This window comes from Halichoerus grypus, chromosome 2 (genome assembly GCF_964656455.1).
Source record: "Halichoerus grypus chromosome 2, mHalGry1.hap1.1, whole genome shotgun sequence".
Classification (NCBI taxonomy): Eukaryota; Metazoa; Chordata; class Mammalia; order Carnivora; family Phocidae; genus Halichoerus; species Halichoerus grypus.
Genome location: NC_135713.1, coordinates 121,744,536 through 121,772,432, shown reverse-complemented (window position 1 = coordinate 121,772,432; position 27,897 = coordinate 121,744,536). Strand labels below are relative to the sequence as shown.

At 48.0% G+C, this 27,897-nt stretch overlaps 1 protein-coding gene across 1 annotated transcript in view; it reads right to left on the bottom strand.

Moving 5' to 3' along the window:
• The window catches only part of SPOCK1 (SPARC (osteonectin), cwcv and kazal like domains proteoglycan 1), a 557,700-nt gene that overhangs the window by 419,326 nt on the left and 110,477 nt on the right, over positions 1 to 27,897 (bottom strand). The gene's annotated exons all lie outside the window — the stretch shown is intronic.

Sequence of the window (27,897 nt, the reverse complement as noted above, 5' to 3'; positions counted from 1 at the left end):
CCACAGTCTAGCCAGCACCCCATGATCACCACTACTAACTCAGTTCCCTCTTGGGGAGCGAGGACGTGAGACCTGAGGCAAGTCAGCAGCTGGAAAGAGAGAAGCAGCAGAGGTGTGGAAAGGTACCAGGAGGGCAAACTGTTATACTCTGAGGTGTCCAAGGACTCAGACCAATGACATATATGGTTCCTGTACCCCAAGACACCTTATAGTTCTCCACAGGCTCAGCTTTCGCAAGACTGGGACTGTTTCCTGCGCCTCCTCCCCTACCCCCATTCTGGCCATGCAGTACACCCTGCTTTCCCACAGGAACCAGAGAAAGCCTAAAGGGGACCAGAACACTCTCCCATCCTCATCTAACCTCAACGGCAGGCCTCCTGGTCTAGGGAAGCTATGGTGGTAGGCAAGGAGCGTCAGCCCACCACCTACCTCTCGGGACCGATAATGTCAGGATCATGTTTTGAAGCCACTAGAATAAAAACTCATTCTGGTTTTCTATCACAACAAAGACAGATTAGCCATCTGAAAAGAGTTTTATCATAATGACTTTATTTTAATTTCGTTCAAACATGAGAGATCAAACATATACAGATTTATCTTTATTGCAAAGAAAAAAAATTCCTGGGTAATATGCGAATGTGTTTCTGTGCCATCCTGTGGCTTTAAATAACAAAAAAGGAGGGTTTCATGTTCAAAAAGACACTGTTCAAGTGACAAGGTCTCTTAATACTTTTTCTGCTTCCCAAGCAAGCTGCAAATACTTCTGAGCGGCATCTCTCGCCTACTGGAGGGTATTGGTGCTGCTTAAAAATCACACAAGATAAGCCAATGATTTTAAAGTTTTCACTCATTTCTTTGGCTTAATAGCCATAAATCATACATTAAGTCAGCATCTGATTTGAATGTGAAATTTTCCTTCAATAAGCCAAGACATGTCTCGTGGTAGCATCAGGCGAGTCACCAGCCAGGACTTGACTAGACAATAGAAGCTGTGGGGTGAGTGGGGTTGAAGACTGCCTTTGCTTTCTCGAGTCCAAATAAACTCATCTCTTGGGTAATTCAGACCTCAGTGGTGGATCAATTCATGAGCCCCAATGGTGATAGCACTAAAACCAATTCCCCTTCACAGACTGAGTCATCAGACTAAATATTGCCACTTTAACACTTAGTGAGTAAGAATTAGAATGTCAGGGAAGAGCTTTCCAAGCATTCATCATTCTCCTTTGCTTCCTCTAAGATATTCATATAACAACTCCCTAAGACCCACACCAAATAAACTCACCAGACCGACAGCATAGCGGAGCAAATGTCGTGTGCGTGAATCACGCTCCATCTAGGCTATAATATATCTACCCTCCACTATAAGGACTCAGTAAGGGCAGAGAGGTGGGAATACAGATGGTGGGGGCTGGGGGAGACGGAACGTGGGGGAGGTAATGGGGCAGGTTAGGTACACCCCAAGCTAAAAATGGATGTAACAACAGAAAACTCACTAATGTACTTGCTTTACTGATGAAGTCATGGCAATAGCTTCTGGGACCATTTTCCTAAGCAGGTCACAAAACGGCCCGTGTGTGTCCAGTATGTGAGTGTGAGCTCCTTAAAGACACTGTGGCTTAGGAAGAAGAAGCCGGGAGGTGGGGGAAAGACTGGGCAGCACTGCCCAGTGGAACAAAGTAGCCTACCCATGCTCACCTTAAAATGAAGGCGCATGACGTGGCGCTCAGAAGTTTGATTAGCTGCTGGGCCAGGACTAGTTCAAACTGCGAAACACGACCCCAAGAGGGTCCCTTGGTTTTCTATCCCTCTCCCACAGTCCCCACATAGCCCCCCCCGCACTGGGAAGCCCCACCTCATATTCCCCTCCCTGAGAGCACCTCCTGCTCCAGAAGCAGATATTGAGAACAAGACCCTGGGTTCAAATCCCAGCGTGACCACTTTCTATGACTCCTTGGCTCCATCACCATAAGGCCTCAAACCTCCTTTTCCCATCTGTAAAATGGGGATATGAGAACATCTCAAAGAGCTGCTGTGATTTTTTAACAACATAAAAACAAGCAAAAACAAGAACAAAAAGTCTTAGCACACCGCCTAGCACATGGTGGGCTCCAACCGTGTCTCTTCCTCTCACCCTCTGGGCCACTGAGCCCTTAGTTTCCATGGCTGATCTGACACATTGATTTTTCTGACAATACGAGCAGCTACTTGGCTGGCTGATCTTTAACTACCTGCCTTCCTCCAAGAAGAGGGGCTAGAAGGGGAGATGGGGGATGCGGGGAGCACCGGCGGCGCCTCCCCCAGATGAATGCAGGCCGGGGTCCCACCAGCCTTTCCCACGGGGTGATCCCGCCAGGGTGCCTTCACTCCCTCCCCCCTGCTTGCTGGGGAACACAGCCTAAGACTGAAGAGGGCCGCAGGCTCTTCTCACAAGTGTGCGTCCTGAAGCTGGGTCCGCACTGACTGGGATGCAAAGGACAGGATGGGCACCTGACACCTGAAGGCCCTGCGGCCAGGGCCTGCATTGCTCCGCCCCATTCTTCGTCGGCAAGCCCCTACACCCTATTTCCAACCAGGGTCACCTTCACAGGTACCACAGGGTAGGACTTGAACCTATCTTTTGGGGGGACACGATTCACGTTTGCCTCGCCCATCATGTGGGGTTCTTCAGATTAAAAGAAACAATGCCCGGAGCCTGCCCTGAATGGTATCATTCGCACAGTCAACAGTAACATTCCACGTTACTACGCTGACCGCTGCCATCTTTATCTTCTCTAGGAAGTCTTCTTGACTGTCTGGTACCCTTTTCGAAAAAGGATTTGAGACAATTCAGACTTCCCCTCTAGACTACAAACCCCTCAAGATCAGGGCCCGGGCTTGTTGGCGTCCACTTGCTAAGTGCTCCATGAGCGGAGGGGAACAGTTTCAGCAGTGAGATCATGGGCTCCGATGTCAGACAGACCCACGCTTGGCATGTGGCTCTGCCACTTTCTCATGATACGACATTGGACATGGGAAGCCACGTCTGGGCCTCACGTTATCATCTGGGGAGTAGGAACATTACCGCTGTGCAGGGAAGTTATGATGAACACCTCAGACAACACACACACTACACAGTGGGACCAGCAAGTAGTATGTGCCCCGTAACAGCCATCACCTCGCTGGTGCTCCGCAACTGGCTGGCTCGATAAATATCTGATAACTCAATAAACGGGTAGCACCAGCCACACCTCTTCCAATAGAGGCACCAGGTCATGCTAAGCCATGACACCCCTGGGGAGGCCTCTGGCCCTCAGTCCTGAGATTGAGCCCACAACATCCCTTCTTCCACAGCCCCTAGGAATGGACACCCCACCAGCAGAATGATGAACCACTCCGTTCATCCATTTGTCGGGCATTCACTGAACACATGCCCTACCATGCATCTACCACGTATAGCACCTCCTGGTGCTCTTGAACAGGGGGCAGCCAAATTCTTCTGTAAAGGGCCAGACAGTAAACAGCTTGGGGGGCTTTCTGGGCCATATGGATCCTGTAGCAAGCATTCAACTCCGTGTTACAGCATGAGCGCGGCCACGAACAACGTGACAACAAGTGAGCATGGCCGTGTTCCGACACCACTTGATTTACAAAAACAGGTGCTGGGCGATAGTTTGTGACCCCAGCTTCTGAGGATATACAAATGAGTAAGTCTCAGGAGCCACACGATGACGTACAAAACTCCCAGAGAGAAGGGACAAGCTGAGAATCGAACAGAGGTCTCTCGTTCCCACCTCAGGCTGAACGAGGCCCTACCGTGTCCACCCAGGACCAATTAAAATTGCACTTAAAACCAAGGAGAAACATGAACAGTGAAGCCAAAACTCTCCATCCATGGCATAGAGGAAGTATTTCTAATATGAAGTCCAGTCAGCAAATAGGAAGAGTCTGTTAGTACCACACTCGGTGAGTACTTATTCAGCACCTTCTGTGCGCCAGGCCTCTGCTAGGCAGTAGGGATGTAACAGTGAGCACAGCAGACCCAAACCCTCACAGGGCCCACACCGAGCGGACAAGAGTTCCATCCCCTGGGTGAAAGCATGGTGCTAGCTGCCAACTGAAAGGACCACAAACCATCCAAACCCACGGAATACAGAGAAACCCATGAAACACTGGCATCCCTTCCAAATGCTGAGCCAGGTTCTACCTATGTCCTTTGATGTGATCTCTGTGGGTACAGGGCACAGAGGGAGCTCTGGGTGATTTCATAAAACTATAGAGCAAAAGCAGTCACCCAATTATATTCTTAAAAAACGACTATTTTTTCTGACAGGTAGCCAACTGTCCAGGGTTGGAAGGCCTATGAGAACTCGGGCCATCTCGTGCCCTTGGAGCCCACACAGTGTAACAGCATTTAAGGCTCCAACCTCAAGGGTTCCCCTCCAGGTCTGCTGGGCGGCATGTTGGCCACTCACCTCTTCCAGCTCTGCATGGACGTGGTCCCAGTTTCCATCTCCGGGCGGCACTCACACACCACACCGAATCTGACACCTTTGGTTCCTCTGCCCGGGCTACCGATTCTGCTCTGCAAAACCCGCTGAGTGCTCAGCTACCTCTTCAAAACAGTCAAAATTAATTTTAGACAAACATTTAAGAGGAAAGGAAAATCTATCTGGAGGACTTGCCAAAGCTCACAGCTGTGACAGTGACAAGAAAAGGGTGGCAGAAGACAGAATTCGCCGCAGACCATTCACTTGTCATCACGTACCATCCTCTGCACAAATTGGCATAATTTAGGTAGGCAAGAAAATAGGCCAACTACAGCAAAATACCTAAGGCTCATTCCAAAGACCAGTCAAGACAAGATGTGAGAGGGACAAATAGAGCGCACTGCCACACACTTCCTGGGAGACGGGTTTTATCACAGGCTTAAAAATGATAATCCAAGGATCTCAGCCTTCTTTAAAATAGTATGGAAGCACCTCCAACTCCTCATATGCTCTACAGTCACCTAGGACTAGAAGGGCCAAGAGCTTTCCGGAGTGCCAAGAACACTTTGCCCAGGTCCCGTCTGCCCCTCGGAAGCTTACTGCCTTGTCTGGTAGGGCTGCCTCTGCGGGTCCCCCACGTTTTCGTCCCTGCGCTCTAACACTGCTTTCACATCCCTGGGCTCCAACCCATGTTTTAAGTTCTGACAGCACAGTGAATGACTGAACCACCTTTCATCGGGGTTCAGGGTGTCACTGCTGAGAAGAAACAGAGGCAGGAGGAACCCCTGGCTTTGTGGATGTCACATGCATGGTCCCAACCCTGGACAAGCAATCCCAAACCTGGGGGTGCTGGTGAGAGGCACCGCTTAGGACCACTTAGGACCAGTGCTATGAGCTCAGCATGCACGGAGTGCCATACAGCAGCATCCCCACTTCTCAGACGGGGAGCCCCAAAGCTGCAAGAGGCAGGGCTGGCACTCGAATCCAGGTCTCTTAGATGCCAGAAGTGCTGCTAAAACATGGACTAGATGCAAGTCCCTTGGGGCTGGGGTGTAGAATAAAAGCCACATCATCTTTGTGGACCACATCATCCAGGTTCCACATCATGGCCAAGAGCAGATAAACTCTCATTGAGGTTCAGATGGGGACATACAGGTTCCAGGCATGAATGATGCATTTCATGAGAGAAATCCTAAGCTATAAATGGTACCAACAAATGCTGGGATGTGAGAATGTCAAGGGACCACTGCCTCGTCCTCCTCCATTCTCTGCCATCCCACCCACCCAGACACATGCACATGGGCCAGTGCACACCTCCACAGCCCCTTGGCTCCATGCAGGACTTTACTTTCTTCCTTGCTCTTGTATAAAATCCCATGTCTTTTGTATCATATGACCTCACTGATATGAGGAATTCTTAATCTCAGGAAACAAACTGAGGGTTGCTGGAGTGGGGGGTGGGGTGGGAGGGATGGGGTGACTGGGTGATGGACACTGGGGAGGGTATGTGTTCTGGTAAGCGCTGTGAATTGTGCAAGACTGTTGAATCTCAGATCTGTACCTCTGAAACAAATAATGCAATACATGTTAAGAAAGAAAAAAAGAAGAAGAAGAATGTAGCAGGAGGGGAAGAATGAAGGGGGGGAAATCGGAGGGGGAGAAGAACCATGAGAGACAATGGACTCTGAAAAACAAACTGAGGGTTCTAGAGGGGAGGGGGTTGGGAGGATGGGTTAGCCTGGTGATGGGTATCGAGGAGGGCACGTTCTGCATGGAGCACTGGGTGTTATGCACAAACAATGAATCATGGAACACTATATCTAAAACTAATGATGTAATGTATGGGGATTAACATAACAATAAAAAATTTAAAAAAAAATATCTAAAAAAAAAAAAAAAAAAAATCCCATGTCTTTGTCCCGTGTTCGCTATTAGTCAGAGGAGAACCTTTCTCCTGTTCTCTCTACGACAGACTCTGTAACCAGGGGGTACTTAGGGATTTTCTATTTAATAAAAAGGGCAAAATACAAGAAAGTTGGCAGACAAAAATCCCCCATGGTCTGAAACAAGGTCATGGAGGAGTCAATGTAAGGAAATGATGCTTGCATGGAAGCTCCATGTATCTCTAAGCAAATAAAGGACATTTGTTCCCATGACTGCTAATGCAATGACCCTGGGGACCCAAATAGCCTTCCGGCCTGACCCGTATATATTTTTAATGAAAAATTACAAATTAGATTAGCTTAATTTGACCACATCTGCCTTTTTAAACAAAGGAAATTACCATTTTAATGGAATGCCAGCTATTTGTCTAAAGGAAAGAGGTCCTTGTGAGGTCTGCTTTGCCTGTTCTATTTCCATTTTTAAAAAGAAAAGAGAAAAAGAGGACTGCAGGGCAGAGGGCAGCTGGTCAGGCTTGAAAAACACACAGGAGTTGTGGTAAGCATGACAAAGGGGCTTAGAAGCACCAGGGAAACCCCTACCTGCAGAGAGGTTCTCAGCCACCAGAAACAGCACGGACTCCTCGTGTGTCAACACCGCCCATGTCAATTTCCTTCAGGAAGGTTCTGCTGAGCCCCTATTGTGCGCCAGCCATGATGTTGAATGCTGCAGATTCAGCAGAGATCAAGGCGCTTTCCAGAGAAGAGATGCAGGGAAGCAGCCAGAGGTCAACCGTCTGAACGGAGGTCCGGAGTTAGAAAGGAACAGGTACAGGTACGGGGGTCAAGCTCTCCAGGCAAAAGGAACAGAGGGGCTGGAAGTACAGGGGGTGGGGCTGGATGGGGTTGAAGAGCCAGCAGGAGCCCTAACACAAAAGGCGACCAGCATGGAGGCCACCTTAAGGAGAGCAGGCTTTATGCTGAGGGCAAAAGCAAATGTCAACGGTTTTCTTTTCAAAAGATCCTCCATCTGCTGTGTAGGAAGTGGGTAACCATGAGAAAGCTGGAGCCAAGTGAAGATGCAGGAATAACGATGCTGTCCTGCCTCTGAACACCCTTTCCTCCCAGCCACACGTAACCTCACATGCGCTCACTGCCTTCCCCGATGGTTCTACCCATTGCTTCCTCCCTCCTCCTCGCCTGCCCCTGAGCCTCACCCGTCATGCACCCCCCTTGGGGTGGGCTCCTTTGATGAGCCCTCCTCTCTCATGCATCCCCACTCATCCCCGACTGTCTCCTCTTGACCTCCCACCCCGTCACACTCAGACAGCCCATGTCCCCATGCCCACAGGGGCCCTGGCCTTGGCTGCCAGGCACCCTAAGCACAGGCTCAAAAGCTGACCCTCAGTCCTGTCCTTCTAAGTTGTTCCATTCAGGCGGCAATGTGACTTACCTTCTGTTTCCACAGCTTCTCCAAAACCGCTCTGCCTGGTGGTGCCCCCGACCTCCCCATTGCCAAGTCCTTGACCTCTTCTCAGTTTTCCTCCTCCTGGTGGCATTTCCCACCGCTGACTGTAGGCCATCCCTCCACTGTAAAGCTCCCCTCCTTCAGTCTGGATGGATAACTAAATTTAGGCAGTTTCCTTTCAGCTCACTCCTTCACTGGCTCACCTTTCTCTTCCTAATTCCGGGATGAAACCTGGCCCCAAAACTCTACTCTCGGTGCTCTCTGCTCTTCCTAGTTTCCTTCCTTTGGGCGATGCCACAGGTCCACCCTTGACCACTGCTTTCATTCACCATCCAAAGACATGCTACTCCCTCCCGACCTCAGCAACTCTAAAACCCCAACCCCAATGCACAGAATGACTTGCATGTGGTCTTTCTGCTCTGTCAAGAGCACCACTCCTACAGCTAGAAAGTTCATTTCCACAACCTACATCTTTTCCTCTATTCTTCCATAAACTGTTACCAAGTCTTGTCAAATGTCTCTCAACAGGATCCTCTACTACCAAGAGTGACCCTGGAAGGGAAAGTGAAAGGTACAGCCTCTAGAGACAGACTGCACACGTTCACATCTTGGTGCTGCCACTAAGCAGCTGTGGGACCTTGACTGGCTGCTTAGATGTTGTGCCTCGATCTCCTTGTCTATAAAGGGGCGATGATATTGAGGACTTGGTTCACAATACAGTTGTGAGGATTACAGATAACAACACAAAGCATTTGGCACAGTACCTTCCTTGTCTACACTCTCAATGTGTGCTCTCAACACTTCTTTCACTTGTATTTGCTTTTTTGTTGGCAGAGATCTTGTTACCATGAGTAGATTGCTAAACTCTTAAAAAAAATGAATACAGGAGGGGCGCCTGGGTGGCTCAGTCCATTAAGGTTCTGACTTCGGCTCAGGTCATGATCTCAGGGTCTTGGAATCGAGCCTCGCATCGGGCTCCCTGCTCAGCAGGGAGTCTGCTTCTCCTTCTCCCTCTGTCCTTCCCCCTGCTTGTGCTCTCTCCCTCTCTCTCTCTCAAATAAATACAATCTTTAAACAAATGAATACAGGAGCATATCCACTCCTCACAATAATTCTGAAAAGTAGACAGTCCTAGGAGGGAGAGGTACAAACCTCCAGTTATGAAATAAGTCTGTCACGGGGAGGTAACATGCAGCATGGTGCCTACAGTTAATAACACTGCACTGCAAATATGAAAGGTGCTAAGGAAGTAAATCTTAAAAGCTTCCAAAAAAACTTTTCTAACTTTGTATGAAGACAGATGGTAACCAGACTTATAAGGAAGATCATTTCTCTGTATGTATAGATATCAAATCACCTAAAACTAACGGAATGTTGCATGTCACCTTGCAAGAATAAAAAAAAGCAAGTCCTAGAGTCCTTGACCTTATTGTACATATGAAGAAACTAAGGCACAGGGGACTGTCTGGGATCACAAAAGGCAAAAGGAGAACTCATCACAAGGTGAGAATCAGACTCAAATTCTGATTCTTTCTCCAATGCTGGGACCAGCACTGCTCCCGGCCATCACCGGCAACAGCGACACGCCCATGTGAACAGCCTCCCTTCAGAGACTGGCTATGTGCCTTGATCATCTTCGCACCCCCTCATCCCACTGCCTCCCATCCAAAACGGGCTCAATACATGTCCCCTGCACTGAACTAGGAGGCAGAGCCCATGGGAAATGAGTTCAGCTCAGAAGACCAGTTCTCCTTGTCTCCTTGTCTCCTCCTCCTCTAGGGAAGAGTGTTAAAAAGTCAAGTAAGTTTTAAGATGGTCTCCAGAGCAGGGAGAGAGTGCTGGGTCCACTGGGTATGGAAGTCCTTAAACTGAGGCTCACCGATGAGCTTCGAGAGGTGCACCACGTCTGGGCATTGTGTGAAAAATACTTTCTGGCTGTGTTCATGTTTTCTAAGGAGAGGGCAAAGCTTTTATATTTGAGTGAAGTCAATAACCCAGCTAAGCTGAGGTCCAGCAAGATGACATAACTTCTGCCCAGTGGCAAATGGTGGTCAGTGGGCAGAGCTGGGGCCAGAGCCCAGACCTCCTCATTCCTATCCTGAGTCTTCTCTTCTTATAGACAGCCCACCTTGTGGCACGCTTATGCCCATGACAGGGTCCCAGAATGCTGCATTTCTGCAGCTCAGAGAGATGGTCAGACAACTTTATAGCTTTATTGAATTTTGTTTTCCGTGGACCACAATTTTTTGTAATGGTAAAATATTTTTGACGTGACCGGGATTCCTTCTTCTACTTCAAAAGCAATCCATACAAATGTCAGGCATGCCAAAGTAATTTTCTTTGAAATGATTTATCAGCCATATGAACACAAGTCATCCCATCTGATCTCTGGAATTAAAACCACATTTCTCTTCACAAGAGCAGGAAAGTGCAGTCATGACAAACGGGATGCATTTTCACTGGTCTGGGATGAGCGGGTTGCAGTCCGTTAGCAAAGTGGTAAACAGGAGGGCACTCTGTCCAGGCCTGTGCATCTCTCTCCATCCCCCCAACATGAGATCAATGCCTGGTGACTCCTTCCCAACTGATGGCATTTAATAACTACAATAATCACCCATCTACAGCCAAATTACAGGCAGCTGCTACACTGTGTGCACACAGTAAAAACAGGCTGGGACGAGGTGAGGTGGTTGATGGAGCAGAAATCACATTCCTGCAGTGCAGCTTGGAAGGGGCACAAGCCCAGCCCCTGCAAGGTCTTTGGGCCGCATTGCCCAGGGGTGAGGAGGTAAGCCAAGGAGGCCAATCCAAAGCATGCTGCTAGTCGGGGTGCAGTTCTATCCTGGGTGTGCACTGCCCCTGAAAAGCCTGAGTCAGAATGCCAAACTAAGGTTACTCACTTACTTTGCTCCAGAACGATCCAGGCCCCCCAACAGCAGCATGAAGGCTGTGATTTCATGCCAATGGCGCCCAGTCAGAGCTTTGAAAGTCTCCAACACACATTACATTTCTGTGCCGTCTGTAATACTCCTCAGTTTTTGCGGCTTTGTCAGGGACTACCTTGCATCGAACTTTTGGGTTTCACTATCTAGAAAGAGATGGAGCTTTCAAACCTCAGGACCCAAATAAACACCAAACTGGATTTCAATTCAGCCAGTTCTATTCCTCAAACTGCACTCAGATAAAAAAATATGCCCTGCAATCCAGCCTGTTCTGTGCCTCAAACTTCCTCATATAAAAATGTTCCCGTCACCAAACAACCTCCAAAATGCCTCCAGTATTTCTTGAGAAATATCAGAGAAAACACTTCCAGCAGGCATGAAGGTATCTCAAAAACATCCAATTAGCACAGCGTTTCTCAAAGTGTGGTACATACACCACTGGGGATTTGGGGAAGTACACAAAATTTTTTATTTAAGTAATTTATGTTCTATGTATTAAACCTATAGTTTCAGATCTATTATTACTTAAGATGAAATTGGAGAGAAAGGGAAACTGATTTAAAGAAAAAATTTTTTTAATAAATCCAGGGGTTCAGGAAACCAGGAGAGAGGCACCCACAAGTCTGGGAGACGCGGGATTGCACGTGAGACGGGAGATCCCCTCCCGCGGCACCTGCAACTACATGTGCGCATGCGCTGACCTAGGCTGTGATGGGGGAGGTGCTGGTGGGTCACGGGCTGAGGGAGGGGGGCTTCTGACATTCTCCAAGCACCAACGCTGTTTCCAGAGCCTTTCATGCGTCATCGCGTTTTCCATAATGATCTCCATAATGACAGCTTGGTCTCCTTACTTTATCGACAAGGAAGAGACAGAGAGAGGTTAAGCACTCATCCAGTGTAACACACGTAATTAATCACAAGCGTATGAAGTGGCTCAAAATGCGGCTGCGCAGATTCACTGCCACCCAAGAGAAGGCATCTCAGTGGTGAGCTACCTCCCTTCCACCCAGCAGAATGAGAAAATAGAACATTAAGAACATACTCTGCAAAGAACATTAAACTTTTATACTTTAAAATTCCAAAATGCTTTCACAACCATCAACATCTACTTAAGGTATTACTTTCATTTGACAGATAAAGAAAACAAGCCCAGAAATATTGAGGAAGTTGCCCAAGGTCACCCAGTAAGTGAGCAATAGAGGCAGGATCAGAACTGAGGTTCTTAGACCACTGATCCAGAAGCTCAAAATCCTGCTCCCTGCTCTTTCCAGGGTGCCAGGTCAAAGAACCAGAGTTTTCCCAAAGAACTCCTTCAGAGAGTGGGATGAAGGGAGCTCCATGGATGTCTTATAACCTCTAGAATTACAGTGGCATCCCACCCAGCAAGAGTTGGTCCAAGAGTTCAAGAGAGCAATGCCTATCCTGTCCCCATATTTGAGGACAGTGCCCTCACGTGGCGAGTGTGTTGATGCCAGTGGTTAGGGACCGCTCACACTGTCATCCCTTGGAGATTGACAACTGGCTGTGGACGTAGCCATAGTTACTATTTCTATCGACTAGAGCTTTCTTGGCCTTTTCTAGCTGAATCATGCACTCCTTCAGGAAGGGGATCAAGCCTCTCTTTCTCTTCACCCCCAACTCCCCTCCCTTCATAAAGCCAGCCCTGAAGGAGGTTAGATGTAGTCATTGTCTTCTCAGTCATCACCAATGCCTTCTTCTTTTCTTTGTTAATGATGGGTCAAACTGTGGTTGTTGCCTGCCTGTCTACCGCTAAGTTCCAGTGACTGAGAGTGTGGGCTCTGGACAGAGACTTCCTAAATTCACATACCAGTTCTTGACCTTGGGCAAGTTACTTACCCTCTCTGAGATTCAGTTCCTCCTCCATCAAAGGGGAATGACATTAATGCCCAATACTCAGGGCCTGAGGGGCCCAAATGAGTTAATCTGTGTGAATCCTTTCACTTGGATCCCTTATCCATTTTTCAAGAGTCACTTTAGACATCATCTACTCCAGAAGCCTTCCTGGACACACCTACACTCCCACCCACAGTGGCTAGTACCACATCCACCACATAGCAAATGTTCAATAAATATTTATCAAGTGAATGTTTAAGGGGAATTTCCCAAATGAAGGAGAATCCTCAGAGTCCAAAAGAAGAAAAATGAATTATTGGAATGGCAATTGTAGGACCCCTCTCCAGTAGCGCAGGGAACCTGTGCAGGACACCAGAGAGTCCCCCCACCAGTGCACACTGTATTGATGAGTGCCTCTATCACCCACGCACGGGACTATCGTGCAGGCTGACAAGACTTACAGTGAGGCTGGCCTGCCTGCCAGCCATTTCCAGGTACGTGCATACCTCAGCGAGGCAGCCTTGTTAGCTGATGGGTTGGGACAAGGTAGCAGGATGACAGTAACTCATGCCTTTGAAATAATTGGTGCCCAGAGACTGTATTCGGTCCAAGATAAAGTATCATGAGGCAGGTCCCCATCACCCCGGGACCCAGGCCAGAGAAACCTGAACTGTAATCTCTCCGTGCCTCCCCTCCACCCCCAGAAAAAGCAGAACTTAGCACGGCTGTGCCTGGCATTAAGCAATGTATCTGGCCTTGGATCATTAACTTACATGGCTGACGAAAATACAGTAACAAATCTGAAATATTTGCTTAATTTCTCTCTCTGCCCCTAAGCCCTTCCAGCGGCTTCTGATAGGATATGCAGAACACATTCTTCTCTCAGGAAGACAGAAACAAATCTTTGGGGAAATTATGAGAGTAAATAAAGCAGGAGTCACCAGGAAACCACAGCTAAACAAATACTCAGCAAATCTAATTGATTCGCTAATTTGGGAATTTGGCAGATTAACAGGGTTTTACTGCAATTTTATGGATAATATTTCCATAATTTCTTCCTAGTTAAGTGATCGATAAAATCTAACACTATAGCACCTGTTTATTCCTGAAAATGAATCAGCAACAAGAAAAAGACTTCAGAAAGGATTCTAAATGCACCAGCCTGCCATAACCTGGCGTCCACAGACAGGGCAGAGAAACCTACCCAGGAGGTATATTGTGCACCAAGCCATTTGATTTCCCAACAACCTGATACTGCAGGTGGTTGGAAGACCCCAAGAGGGCCAGGGGTTTTAGCCAAAGGAATTGGGTAGAGTAGGGCCATCTGTGGACCAATGACATGATCCTGGAGGATGCATAATGGAAGGCAAGAATATTTATGTCCCCACTGAGATGTGCACTTAGCATTTATATTTTAGTAAGCTTTTTATTTTTCCTGAAAGTTCTCTTTTTCTAAGTCACAGGAGCCCACGTAGGATGCTCACAATAATGCCAGAAAATGTTTGTAATAATGCCAGGAGTCAGGACACCAAGGAAAGACCCTCACATGTAACTGTGATAGCTTATTGAGGGCTGGGCAATGTGTGGAGCAAATTTTTGCAAGCAAGGACTTATTAATTCTAGCAAACCTACCAGGGAGAATTCAGAGTCCAGGTTCTTCAGTGCTGGGTTATAATGCCTCATTATTAAGAAAAAAAAAAATCTGTGACTGTTTCCATTATTGAAAAATACCTACTGCCTGCAGATGTCCACCACCACAATAGCTTACAACCCCTTACAACTGGTCTTGGCTGCAGACCAGACAGACCATCTGTACTGCGTTCTCACCAATAACAGAGGGAAGGTTCATGTAGGGACTAAAAGTCAGCCTTTGCAAAGTGTATTTTATAAATTAATGTATTTTATGTTTATTTTCAAAGCAAAATTTTTTGTTCATAAAGAATAAAAAAACCATAAGGCTTGCTCACTCTGGGAGAGTTTAACTTCTTTGCTGAACTCGCTATCTCGGAGGTCAACATTCCCTGAAAATAACATAATTAGTCTTCAGTCTCTCACAAGTGTCCTGAAGCAAGTCTCATCCACTCAGCTTGAATAAGCGGCTCATCCTCAGAGGCCTGGGTTCCACTCACAGACTTTAAGATGACTGTGGCCTTCTTGCCCTCACTCTGGGCAGCCATGCATCCCAAAGCTGCGGCCAGGGACCCTGAAGCCTCTGACCAGTAGGGTAATCGCCAGGTCATAGGACAGAAGACAACAGCGTGCTAGGTGCAAGGGACAATTCTTACTGCCTGTCTCCACAGCCAGAGGCTGTACCTAGCCAGCCTACCATAACGCCCACCAGCCCATGCAGACCCTGCAGGTCCCAGTGACATGTATGAATGACTCTGGGAGAGACTCTCATTACTACTGGAGCCTCCACTGGGAAGAGGCCCAAGCCAGCTCAGGACAGGAAGATTCACAAATGGACAAGGAGACCAGTGAGTCCTGCAAGGAAGTTACGCAGAGTCCTGACCCCCACCAATGCCCAAGAGATGCCTGTTCTCTGCTCATCCACCCTATCTAACCAGAAGAGCAAATCTGCAACATATACTACATTTTCTAGAAAGGGGGGCCTTGGAATTAGAATACCTTACTCCTACTTGGAGGGATCAAGAGGAAGAGCTTTTAATGTAGCCGGTCTGTGGCGTCATGCAGAGAGCATGACACCACAGTGGCCAACCAAGGGCTCCTTGCAAGGCCCTCAGCACAGCCCTCAGGACTTGAGACGGGTCTCGAGAAGGCAAACACTGCTCCTAGCCAAGGAGCTGGGTGCTACACGGGCACACACCCAAACACCGATGTTGCCAAGAACGGCTGGCAAGAAGGAAAGGAAAGAGTGGATCAAAGAGAAGAAAGTCCAGCTCCGGATAAACCAGGGGTGGTTCCCCCTGCCCAGAGGGAGTTCTTCCACTGCCGCTCACACACTTACCGGCAGAGCACCCACTGGAATCCCCTCCCCAGCCCACCCCTGAATGTTCTGCTTTGCTGGAGCCAGAGTCCATAGATGGGTATTGGGGCAGAGCAAAGAGAGGGCCTGTCTCCCAACCGAGGCTGCCGGACATCCTTGCACCAAACCCAACATACAACCAGGGGCCATCCCTAATGGTTCCATTGGACTAGAACATCAGGGGAGGTGTGTACCAAGTCCCACTCAGAGAAACATCGTAGCTGGAGGAAAAGCAATAATGCTCAGGGAGTTCATATCTTTGCATTGTTCCAACAAGCATAAGGAACAGATGCATGCAGGGGGTTTGGGGAAACTTGGCAAAATGATAGCTAATAAAAGAAAATGATAGCCAATAAAGACTAAGATTTATTAAGTGCTAGCCATGTGCTGGCTTTACCTACATCGTCGGATTGAGTCCTTACAAGGATGCTCTGCAGCAGGACTACTCACATTCTCACCCGAACGCTGGGAAATGGGGGCTTCCAGAGGCTAGGTAACTTGCCCAAGGTGACAGAGCTAACTCCAAGAAAAGCCTGCTTGCCATAGTCCCTGTGTATATAGGTGTGCACTCTCCATGCCCCTCTCCCCACACACTGCATGCACGGTCCCCGTCACCCCGTGAATCCCAGGATCCCAGCACCTCTTTCTTTTAGAAGAAAGCTAAAGGGGTCTTTACTCAGGAAAGGCTTGCATTCCATCTGGGATCTCAAGACTTGAGCCTCAGGTTTCTCTGGGAAGAAGGGGGCACCTTTATTACTGTTCTCTTAGAGGAATTTCTCTGTCCCTCCCAAGGAACTGCGAGGAGCCCGGCCTGTTTGTGAAGATTTCACCTTGAAGTCAACACCAAAAGCCAGGGAAGAGGGGTTACAAGTCCAACGCTGCATGTCTAGAAGAAGACAGGCTGGTTTATCTTAGCTCTCCCCACTCAGAGGGGGTTTTCATCTGTCTCAGTAGCAGCCGTTAGGTTTCTCTCTGAAAAGCTTTTAGGAAAATGTACGACCATTGCAGATATTCTAGTTCTTGTGAGATTGATACGCTTATAGACATTATAACAAAACAGACTTGCACATCTCCCCTAAAATGAATTTAAATTATGGAAGGAAGCATTTCACAGGTTTGAATTTAGTCAGCGTTTTTAAATGTCACTTTTTATTGACAACCATCTGGAGTGGGGATGAGGTGTGTTTTATGCCACTTGGCCGAGGTGATGTTTGTTATTTCACATTTCATATTTCATATTTATTTCATATTTCATATTTCACTGTAATTAATTTTCTATTAGTGAGTAAGACTGGAGGTGAAAATGTGAGTGACGACATTAGACACCACAGTGTGAATACAGGGGCTCCCCAAAAGCAGCCCCGGGGAATCAGATCTCAGCCGGTCCCCCCAGCAACAACATGAAAGCTGCCGCTGCATAAGGCAGGGGCTCTGAAAGCCTGTTGTTCTTCACCGAGTGAAGGGGGAAAATGAGGCCCAAAAGCAATTTCTAACAGAAATATGAAAAATAAGAAAAAGTCTATTTTTAAGAAGCGCAATCCAGGGGCGCCTGGGTGGCTCAGTTGTTAAGCGTCTGCCTTCAGCTCAGGTCGTGATCCCAGGGTCCTGGGATCGAGCCCCGTATCGGGCGGTGGGAAGCCTGCTTCTCCCTCTCCCACTTCCCTTGCATCTGTTTCCTCTCTCTCTGTCTCTGTCTCTCTCTGTCAAATAAATAAATAAAATCTTAAAAAAAAAAAAAAAAAAAGAACAGTGATCCAGATTTTGGAAATAGTTCTGAACCTTACAGTGCAAGTTGAGAGGCACAGTCCCGCGGCTCGAGACCTCACGAGAAGCATTACCACAGCATGGACGAGCGGCGCCCGCCTCACAGCAGATCGGAAACCACGGGCTCACTTCAAGCCTGGGGTCACACAGCAGGGTCCCTGCAGAACGACGGCCACCACACGTGTCCCTTCATCCCCTCACCTCTTCTCCATTTCTTCTTGGTTCTGTGAGACATAAAATAGGCTGCCACCTTCATCCTCAGAGACAGAGGAAAAGAGGAAGGAGCAAGAGGACCACCCAGGGATCAAGCTCGAGGGAAAGTTCTGGAACCCCCGTCCTCATGCCTCAGGCTGGACAGCACCCACACTGCCAGTTCCTCTGGGGAGCTTACATTCTGAGCAGTGTAGACGGGGGTACAAAAACAGCTCCCCATTTCCATCCTTCTAAATTTCAATCACCTTGACGTTTAAGAAAAAGAGAACACTCCGGGATTTCGACTACATCCAACAACAGACGTTTATTAATGTCTACGAAGTGCCAGCCACTGTTCTAGATGCCTGGGATAAAACGGTGAACAAAACAAAGATCCCCGTTGTTGTCAAATTCACATTCCAGCAGGGAGAAGAGGCAAACAATACATGTGATAAAGAAAGCATTTAATGTGTTAAAAGGGAATAAGTACTACAGAAAAATGAAAATGTAGAGCCAGATAGGTGGGGATGAAAAACACAAGAAGTGGGGTAGCAATGGATTAGCGTAATAAATCAGGTGATGTGGGAGGCCTCACTGATCCGGTGGGACTTGACCCAAGACCTGCAGGAAGTGAGGGAATGAGCCGAGCAGTTATCGACGAGAAGAGCTTCCAGGGAGACAGGGCAAAGGCGCTGAGGTCTCATGTGTTCAGGGAACAGCAAGGCGGCCAGTGTGGCTGGAACAGAGTGAGCAAGGGAGAGAGGAGAAGACCACTCAGAGAGGCAGCAGGAAGCCAGATCATGATGGGGCTGCAGGACACAGAGGGCTCTGGGTTTTCCTCCAAGACACATGGGGAACCTTAGCCAGGATTTGAGCAGCAGAGTGAAATGCTCTGACGTGTTCTACAAGGACCAGTCTGCCTTCTGTGCTGAGCCATGACTGCGGAGCAGGGAGGCTGCCAAGGTAGATGCAGGTAGATGCATCAGGAGAGAGACATCAGTGGCAGCCAGGATGGGTGCCATGGAGGTGAGGAGTCAGTCACTGAGCGGATCCGTGCTCGCTCCCCTGCTCCTGCAGCCACACGCTCAAATGCCAGCTAGAGTCAAACTGATGAACTGAATAAATGCGGAGGCAAACTGGATAGCGCACGGGTGCCCCGTGGGAAAGGGCAGCCGTGCCTCCGCGCGTCTGAGGATTCTCCACGAGACATAGGAGATCCAAATAGATGGGGTCTCGGGAGACATCTTGTAATTTTTTAATGTTAACAACCAACTCAAAAAAAAGATTTTTTAACAGACTGTTCAGGCCAAACAAAACACATCAGCAAGGTGGATTTAACCCCTGGGTTTGTCACTGCTGATGCACCTGCACTAATAGTTTAATCTTTGAAAAGCTAGCCAACTAACATATAACGTTATACTACATCAGGACAATCCACAAAGTTTGTTTCCGGGGGCTTATGGTTTTTTATCCTCAAGAACATACCACCGCTCACTCTGAACCCGTCTGTGAATGCAGCAAGCATTTACAACAAGAGCCAGCAGGCTAAACTCCTTCCAGGTAACGCCCTTAATAAATAATAATTAGGAAAACAAAGACAACACACACTCGTCAAAGATGCAAGGAGCCTTTGTCACTCACGGTGCAGGAAAACTTCATCATCAGAAACCCCACATAGGACAGAGCTTGTTACAAAGCAACGGATGCAGAGCCAAAGTTATCCGGAGCCGAAAGAAGCTAATGTCTAAATTCATCACTGTTTAGGTCAAGAATGCAAAATCCACCTGAAATGATTTTGCAAGCATCCAAGGGAAGGAACAGGGAAATCTCCTCATCAATTCATGTGATTACTGACATCTCGCATAATGAGCTTATCTTAGCCCCATAAATCAGCTGAACCACAAGTTATCAAGTGTCTGAAAGGGGAGAGAAGCTGGAGGTGGCTTTGTGGGAGAAGGGCCGGGGCAGGAGGCCAAAGGCAAACATGGCACCTGTTGGCCCCATGCACTTGTCCTCCAGGCAGAAACCAAGGTCCTCTCCAAGCCACAGAGGGCAGGCACCACCAGACACCCCTCTCCTCATGAACAAGCCTAAGGGCTGCCCTGCCCGCCCCCAGGCCCCCGCCGGGCCAACAGCGGCTGCTCCTGATTCTCTGAGGCTCCACACTGCCCCCCAGCTACCCAGACTGCAGAGCCCAAAGAAAAGGGCAAGTTTGGCTAATTCCTTTCCCGGTTAAGCCAAATGCATTTTAATTCCTAATTTGATAGGACCTGTCTTTACTCATGCTTGGAAAACCAAGCAAGGAACCCGCAGCTATGTCGTGGATGAACCGTGCAGCCTCACAGAGTCACCCCACAGGCTTCCTGCAACGGCTGAGCCCTGCTCTATTCACCAATCTGGCCCAGCCAACTGAGCAGACAGAAAAAACAGAAGACTCCGGGGCCAGGCAATAACTCCATCATCCTCAATTCGGCATTCCGGGCGAGCTGCTGTGCTGCGGGCTCTCATCCTGGTCCCACTGAGAGGAGGGCCATAATTCCAGGGAAGTATAATGAGAAGATGTGGTCTCCTTGCCCACGGAGCCCAGCATCCTACAGAGGGGACCTGACACTGACAAAACCCCGCAGCTCAGGAGCCAGGCATCTACAAAGGCAGAGGCTTGCTCGACAGTCACACACAAAAGCGGTGTCAACCCCTGGCACTCCACACCTATGCCGACCCCCGTGGGTGCTAAAGACGTCTGGAGGAAGGAATTAATTCTGAGGATGCGGTGCGAGTCATGGAGTGAGGACTCCCGCAGGAGCAGGAAGGCCAGGCAGCGGTGGACGCCTGCCCACAATCCTGAAGGCAGCCCATGTGACCGGGGGGCATGGCAGAACACCAGTTTCCTGACAGCTCTGCCTTGTCAACGCCTACCCGCTCAGCACGCAATCCATCTTGAGCACTGGGTGCCAAGGGACTGTCGCCACCAGCACAAAGCCCATTTGGATTCAAAGCTTCTATCTTTCTACTTAGAAGGCCTCCAAGAGGACAACTCTTCAGAATTACAGGCAGACAGATGGGAAGGGCACGGACTACATGTCTGGCACTGTGATAAAGATGATGCATGCATTTTCCAATGAAGTCTCCAAGGGAGGATCCACAAGGAGCTTCGGCTACAGATTCTGGCTCTCTATCCCAGCTCTTCTACTTTCCAGCGGAGTGACTGTGGGCCAACGACTGACCTGTACCACCTCAATGTTTCCATCTGTAAAATGGAAATAAAATAGTAACTGCCAATAGTAATTCCCAAGTAGGGCTGTTAAGAGGATTAAATGAATTACTTCAGTCAGTGCTTCAAAAGCCTAAGTGTGCATGTTAGGTACCATGAACTTCTGCTATCATATCAATTTTACACTGAGAACAGGGGAGCTCATAGAAAAAAGTAATCTGCCAAAGGCCAAAGAGCTAGTAAGTAGCAGAGCTGGGTCTTGAACTAAGGTCTCATCCTTCCACACTGTGAAACATTAAGAGCATCCTGGAATCCTGCCTAAAATGGTTAAAACGAACTCAGAGAGAATTAACAGCTTAATTATATCAGTGAAATATGTACTGGAACAGGACATAATTTCATGGTCTGGAAAAAAGAGATATAAGATCTAAACTTCAAGCCCATAGCTGTCATTGTAAACCACTCCTGTCCAAGGAGAATGGGCAATTTTAAAGGAATTGATCTTTTTTTTTTTCCTCTAGGGAACGGTGACAACACTATGCTTTACTTTAAGCTATACTTCACAACTGGGGAGATACTTGGGAAGAGACAGGAGACAGGGAAAGGGCAGTACTGATGGGCTGAACCCAAGGGCAGGATGTAACCATAAAAATTACACCCACCTGGGACCCAGGACCCCCAGGTTCTTGCACTCACTACTGGCTGGGTGCACCTGAAAGGGGAAGTGGTGATTATGTTAGGGAAGTATTCAATGAGCCCATTAGATGGTGACCCAGGGGTGCTTTATTATTATTATTATTATTATTATTATTATTATTATTATTATTATTATTATTTGAGAGAGAGAGAGCAGGGAAAGAAGCAGAGGGAGAGAGACAAGCAGACTGTGTGCTGTGTGTGGAGCCCAACATGGGGCTCAATCTCAGAACCCTGAGTTCATGACCTGAGCCAAAACCACAAGTCAGACACTCCACTGAGCCACCCGGGTACCCTAGATCCACGGGTGCTTAAATCTTGCCTGGGCCCATCTTCCTCTCCTCCTCAAGGTCCTTGAGGAAAATAGATGACCAGAAAAGCACAGAGCACTACTTTTGTGAATCCAAACCCCAATTAAAAAATAACATCCATCCTGGCTAGACCACACACAGAATTCTTATCACCCAGGCTAACACTAAGATCCTCATTCTCCCAACACCAAACTGGATCACAAGTCCTTCTGCTCTGCGAAAAACCAGTCCATTGTACACCCACCAGCACTGAATAAAATGGGGCAAGGAATATAAGAGTATCTGGAACATACATCAGGTCACATCACTCCCTAACTTAAAACCCATTCGTGGTTTCCTCCATGCAGAGCATGACATCCAAAGGCTCACTGCCAAGCCACAAGGCTCTGTAGGGTCTGTGCCTGCTTGCCCTTTCTCCCACCCCTTGCCTCCCACTCACTCCGCTCCTTGCCACTCTCCTCCACAGGCCAAACTCTCACCACCCTGGAGCCTTTGCAGATGCTATTTCGTCTCCCTGAAAGGTTATTTCACTGCATCCCGATTTATTTCCTTCCTAGCACTTACTATCATCTGAAAACATATTATTTGTTTTATTTATTTGACCTCCTAGACTGTTGGTCCCGTGAGGACAAAAGCCTGTCTCTGTCATTCACTGCTGTGTCCCCCGCACTCAGCATATATTGCAGAAGACAGAGGGTCCAGGCCTTCCCAAGTCCACCATGATGGAATGGTCTGACCAACGAGATGGAAGAGAGTGGAGATGAGGAATGAAGACAGGGTTACAGACCCAGACTCATGGATGACTGTCTGGTCTTGTTTTCTCATATGACTCCACTAGGATCCTCACCCCCACTGATGTCAAAGCCAAGAGAAACCACACACCTTTGCTGTGACATTAACACCTTACAAACTTCACCTCTGGAATGCAATACCTCCTAAGGATCCCTGACCTTGAAGCCCATCAATCCTTGCCCTCCTCCTTAGGGATAAAAAAACTTGTCTTCAATTCCAGTCCATCCTTGAGGAAAATTATGGGGAAGAAAGAGAAACATCTTAAGCTACCAGATATGGCAAACATGTAGAGAAGACATCCTCTCTGGATTCCCACTAACTTTATTTTTTGAGACTGCATGACTTCTAAGGCCATTTGCAATGCAGTCAGTCTCCAGTTTTATGTTGTGGAAGAGGACACAAGCTTCCCCCAAGGACTGACTCCCTGGGAAGGTGAAACAATATGTCAAGGAAAGAACATGTATTCCAGTATGAGACAGACTGGGGGACATCCCAGCTCTACCACTTACTGGCTGTGCAGTCTTGACAGTGGTTCTTAGCCTCTCTGAGGCTCAGCTTCCTCAACTGTAAAATGGGAGGGTAATTCCACCTTCCTCCCTGGGTGGGTGGGAGGACAGGCCCAAGCACTGTGTCGGATGCTGATGCACAACTTATGTTTTGTGAAGGTCAGTCCCATCTTCTTCCCAACCCCTTCCCTGGATACACACCTGTGAACACAGCCCACCAGGGCCCTGAGCAAGAACGTCTAGGGAACCCAAGGTCATCATACAATCTCCAAAGTGTCATGACAACCCACTCCCAAGTCCATCCAAGAAATGCTAGACATGGTCCCCAACTTCCCCCATCCTCCAAGATGATTTTCCCTTTCTTCATTCAAAGCCTGGAAGGACACCATACTGTTGATGCACCAAACGGGTGTGTTTAAAGCCCTGTTATGCCCTTCACAGGTGCATATGTGCCTTGAAATCCAAGGGAGAAAGACTGAACAGAATCCATGAGTTCAGGGAAATCCTAAATCCATGAGCAGTGTACAGTGAGGAGGGATGCTGCACTGCAGACACCGGCATGAGGCTCGCAAGCCAATGTGGGATTGGGCTGCAGGCAGAGGAAAAGGCAGTGTAGCCTAGTGATTCTGCACACGACCAGGGTCAAATCTCAAATCTGCCATGTCCTACGTGTATAAGCCTCTGCATCCCTTTCTGTAGGATGGCCTAATGATAGTACTCAACTCATCAAGTTCTTGCAAGGGTTGAGATAATGGACATACACACTCAGCACACAATAAATGTTACGTGGGTAAGAGGTATATAGTAGGTGCTCATGGAAGACTAGCTGTTGTATTAGCAGTCACTGGGTTGGCAAAGTTAGTTCTCTCTTGCTTTTTTGAGGTTCCTCTATTAGGTTGGAGGGATACACATGCAAATACACCAATGACTCAGTCCTTCAGCATCTATTAAATGCTAGATGTCTGACCCTTGGGGAGCTTGTGGCCCAGGGAAAGCTCAGTTTAGCTCAGTTCAGCATTTGGCAGGCACCCCCTACATTTCAGGCCAGAGTTGAGCATTAAAGGGTGGAGGAAGGGATGCTAAAGCGAAGCAGATGTGGCTGGTATGGCAATGGACCGTTGTGAGCAGTCCACTCAGGCCATCACACAATCAGCCTTCCTGAGCCCTGAGAACTTCATTTCTTCCATCGGCTTCACCACATCTCCCATCACTACACCAAGACCTTATTACCTTTCAAGTCTTCCCATTTTATACCCTTATTATCATGCTCCTGATATTCCACATTCACAGACACTTAATCAAGGTGTTCACCTGGTTTATTACAACACCTTCCAGCTGATATATTTCCCCTTATCTGGCAACTCCACCATGCACCCCCTGGGTGTTTGAAAAGATCTTCCTGAGGTATTATTTCACTTGTTCATGATGATAATTACTTTTAAGAACTGATCAAGATGTTCAGGAGAATGAGACACTGGAAACTGATGGCCAGGGATGTTTATTGTGACAACCGGGCCTTTGTAAGACGTTACAAGCGGGCTGGCTGCAGGAAGCAGGGAAAAGTCTGCTTTTTGATAACCATCTCGGTGGCTGCATGGATCACTGCTGTCAAAATCTGTTATTAGTTTCATTATTCCCAACAAGTTCCATTTTGTGCCCATTGGATAATTGGCCAAGGAGGCCAATCACTGCATTTTAATGGAGCCAGCAAGTATTAAATAGAGACTAAGCCCCACGAAGCCTAGGGCACAACGTAAAGATCAGGCAAGCAGGATGGGTGCTGACTCTGGTGTTCACAGCCCTGAGCAGAGCTTGAGGCAGGAGGGGAGGGTGCCACTCCAGCTCTCCAACGGCCACCAGCGAGGGAACAGTCAGAGCTATCCCATGCACATGGGACAGTGGCTTTCTCTCCTTAGGGTCTACATGGAGAGGGAGGCTGCAATGAGCTGAAGGACTAGAGGTCGGAAGGATAGGTGCACATAGCAGGCAAGGCAGAAACGCTATCTTGAGAAGAACAAGCTTCACTGATGAGCACACCAAGTTTGGGGACGACAGGAAAGGACGTTTCCTAGCATCTTGCTTTGGATAAAACCCAGGGTCAAGTCACAAATTCCCATGCTCCCCAGTACCAATGGCAGCATGGATTCCAGCAGGAAGGTCTTTACCCAGCATGTTCCTAGGGACCAGGCACAGTTCTGGGCCCCACTGAGGACCCAGTGTGTTCCGTGTCCTCAAAGTCTGGTGGGGTACACAAGTCAATGGAAACAGGTGGCGTGTGAGCAGCAGGAAGAGCTAGTTAACCTAGATAGGGATTTAGCCAAGACTTCCCCCCGGGGGCCTGTGAGCTGGGGCCTGCAGGGTGGGGCATGATTACCAGGTACCAGGCCCTGTGGGCCTCACACAGGCATAGAGTGGTTCTAGTCATGCCAATGAGGGCACCCCAAACTGCAGTAAATTAAACAAATGCAAAAGATAGTGACAATTCCCCAGAACGCCAAAGTCTCACTTCATCCCACGGCTTTAATCCTCTCCAGGAAAAAAAAAAAAAAATCTATTTAGAACTTAAAAAAAAGGTATTGAATATGAATTTCCCCTGTTCTCTCCAGTCCTCACCCCCACAGTCAAGAGGCTGAGTGCCTGACACAGCCACCACGGAGAAAGAGGAATGCGGACGAGAGGCACTCTAGGACTCTGATGCAGAGTCCTCGGACTCTAGATGACCCCCAAGATAAACAATCCACCCCAACAACAAAGGGTTGAGGGAAATAACCACATGTCATGAAGATGGAGTGCATGAGCCCAATGCAACAGTGACCTAATTTTCTAGGACCACAAGCCCCACTCAGCTCAGATGAAACTGCTAATTCATCAGAGCACAGGTGTGCACCTGAAGGCCCATGGTGCCTCAGGACGTCACTGACAGGTGGCTGGGCTCGAGATGATGCGGTCATCCAATCTCTGCCCGCTGGGTGCCAGGCTCCAAACTGAACATCCAGCAGCCACAGAGAAGAAATTGAGCCAGAGTGAAAAATTAGATGGGCTTCCAGCCTGTAGCCGACAAGCCTGAAAAAGGTGACTTGTGGGAGACAGGTATTTGTGGGGAGAGGTTTCTGAACCAAAATTTGCCCCTTTTGACATTAAGGAATTAGCCAACAACGGCATGGCTGTCCTCTTCGTTTTAAGCAGTAACACGGGGGAAGCTCAAGTGTCTGCCTGGAAAGGAGAATTCCCAGGCCAACAGGAAGAAACCCTGCTGGCTCAGCGAGAGCCCCTGAGCACAGAAAGAGGACGGAATGACTCCAAGTCCTCAGGGGAAGCCTGAAACATTGGGGGAGTGTCCCCGGGGGTCTGTGACCCAAGGCAGGGAGACTGCGCTGCCGTCTGACAGACCTCAAGTACAAGAGATGGAGAGGTCACCCTATGGAAGAGTGTGGTGAGTATGCCAACATACATGTGCAAGAAGTCCTCCAGCATCCTGCGATGGGGGGCCAGGGCAGGGGAACTCGTTTTCATTCAACAGAAAATTTGGAAAAGAGAGCTCAAGTGTACTCTGATCATGTGTCTCGGTCTATATGTTCTAACACACAAAGCTGTCCAAAATCTAATGGTAAGTGGTAAGAAGTTACTTTTGAATACAACAGGTATCGTGGGATTCTATTTTTATGAAATCTTAAGAGTTCACTTTTGGGGGGGTACTGTACAAAGAAGTTACAGTCATCATTTCATTGAACACTTTGATGGACAGGTGTCTACTATTATGTCATCTTATAATTGAGGACATTAACTCAAAGCTCTTCTCAGGCAATCCTGCTGAATACAGACTACGTTGCTTCCCAGGGGCCAGTGTAAGCACTCCTACTGTATCCTGAGTTTTTCCCCAGGATTCTACTTCATCTGAATATGAACTGTTAAAAAAAAAAATCAAAATGCAGAGGCAAACAGTAATTCTCTTTCACTTGTGACAAGTGAAAAAAAAACACAAGCAAAAACCAAATATATACCATAATCCACAATTTTATTAACTTCTCTTATTTCAAAAGTGACTTTGATACCGAACATATTAAGAAGTTGATAATTAATGGGTGAGTGGATAGATGGAGGGGATTTAAATTCACTTACCTGGGTAGATCCAGCTGCCTTCCTAAAGGCTCTTCTTTTCCAACCTGCTCATTCCCAGCTCCAGGAATGAGCTCCATCCCAGCCCCCCAACCCCAAGACCTGAGCTACACCTGTGGCTTCTTTGAAACTACCACCTTTTTTTTTTTTTTTGATTTGAAACTGCCACCTTTGGAGGAAGCTGTACCACGCCCAGATCCTACAGTCCCATATGGAAATCTTCGGCCTCTCAACAGACTTTAGTCCCAAATACATGGAATAAACCTCTACCCTTCACAATCCGGAAATACCAAACAACTCACAATGAGCCCCAACCTGTTCCCCTCAACAACCAGCTTGCCAATCACCAGGGTCCAACAGGTGTGTGGATGACAAGAAGCTATATTTAATCAATGCAGCACTGGTCTTTTTTCGAGAGAGATCCCCCCTGCTCCACTCACCTCTTCTCCCCAAATCCTGCCTCCAATTTGCCTTAAACCAAAATGAGAGCACTTGCAGGTCAAATAGCCCGTCCCCAACTAATGGTTCAAGAAAAGATCATCTGTATACAAAGTACGAGATATGATTCCAAATGGAAAGAAAATAGAGAAAATCTTTTCTCTGACTCATAATGATATAAACAAATTTAATATAGAAGAGGGAAAAATCCATTCTAAGGGGCCAGGCAGACTTGACTTCTTTCCTGTCCCCACTCCATCCTTCCCAGCAGTGTC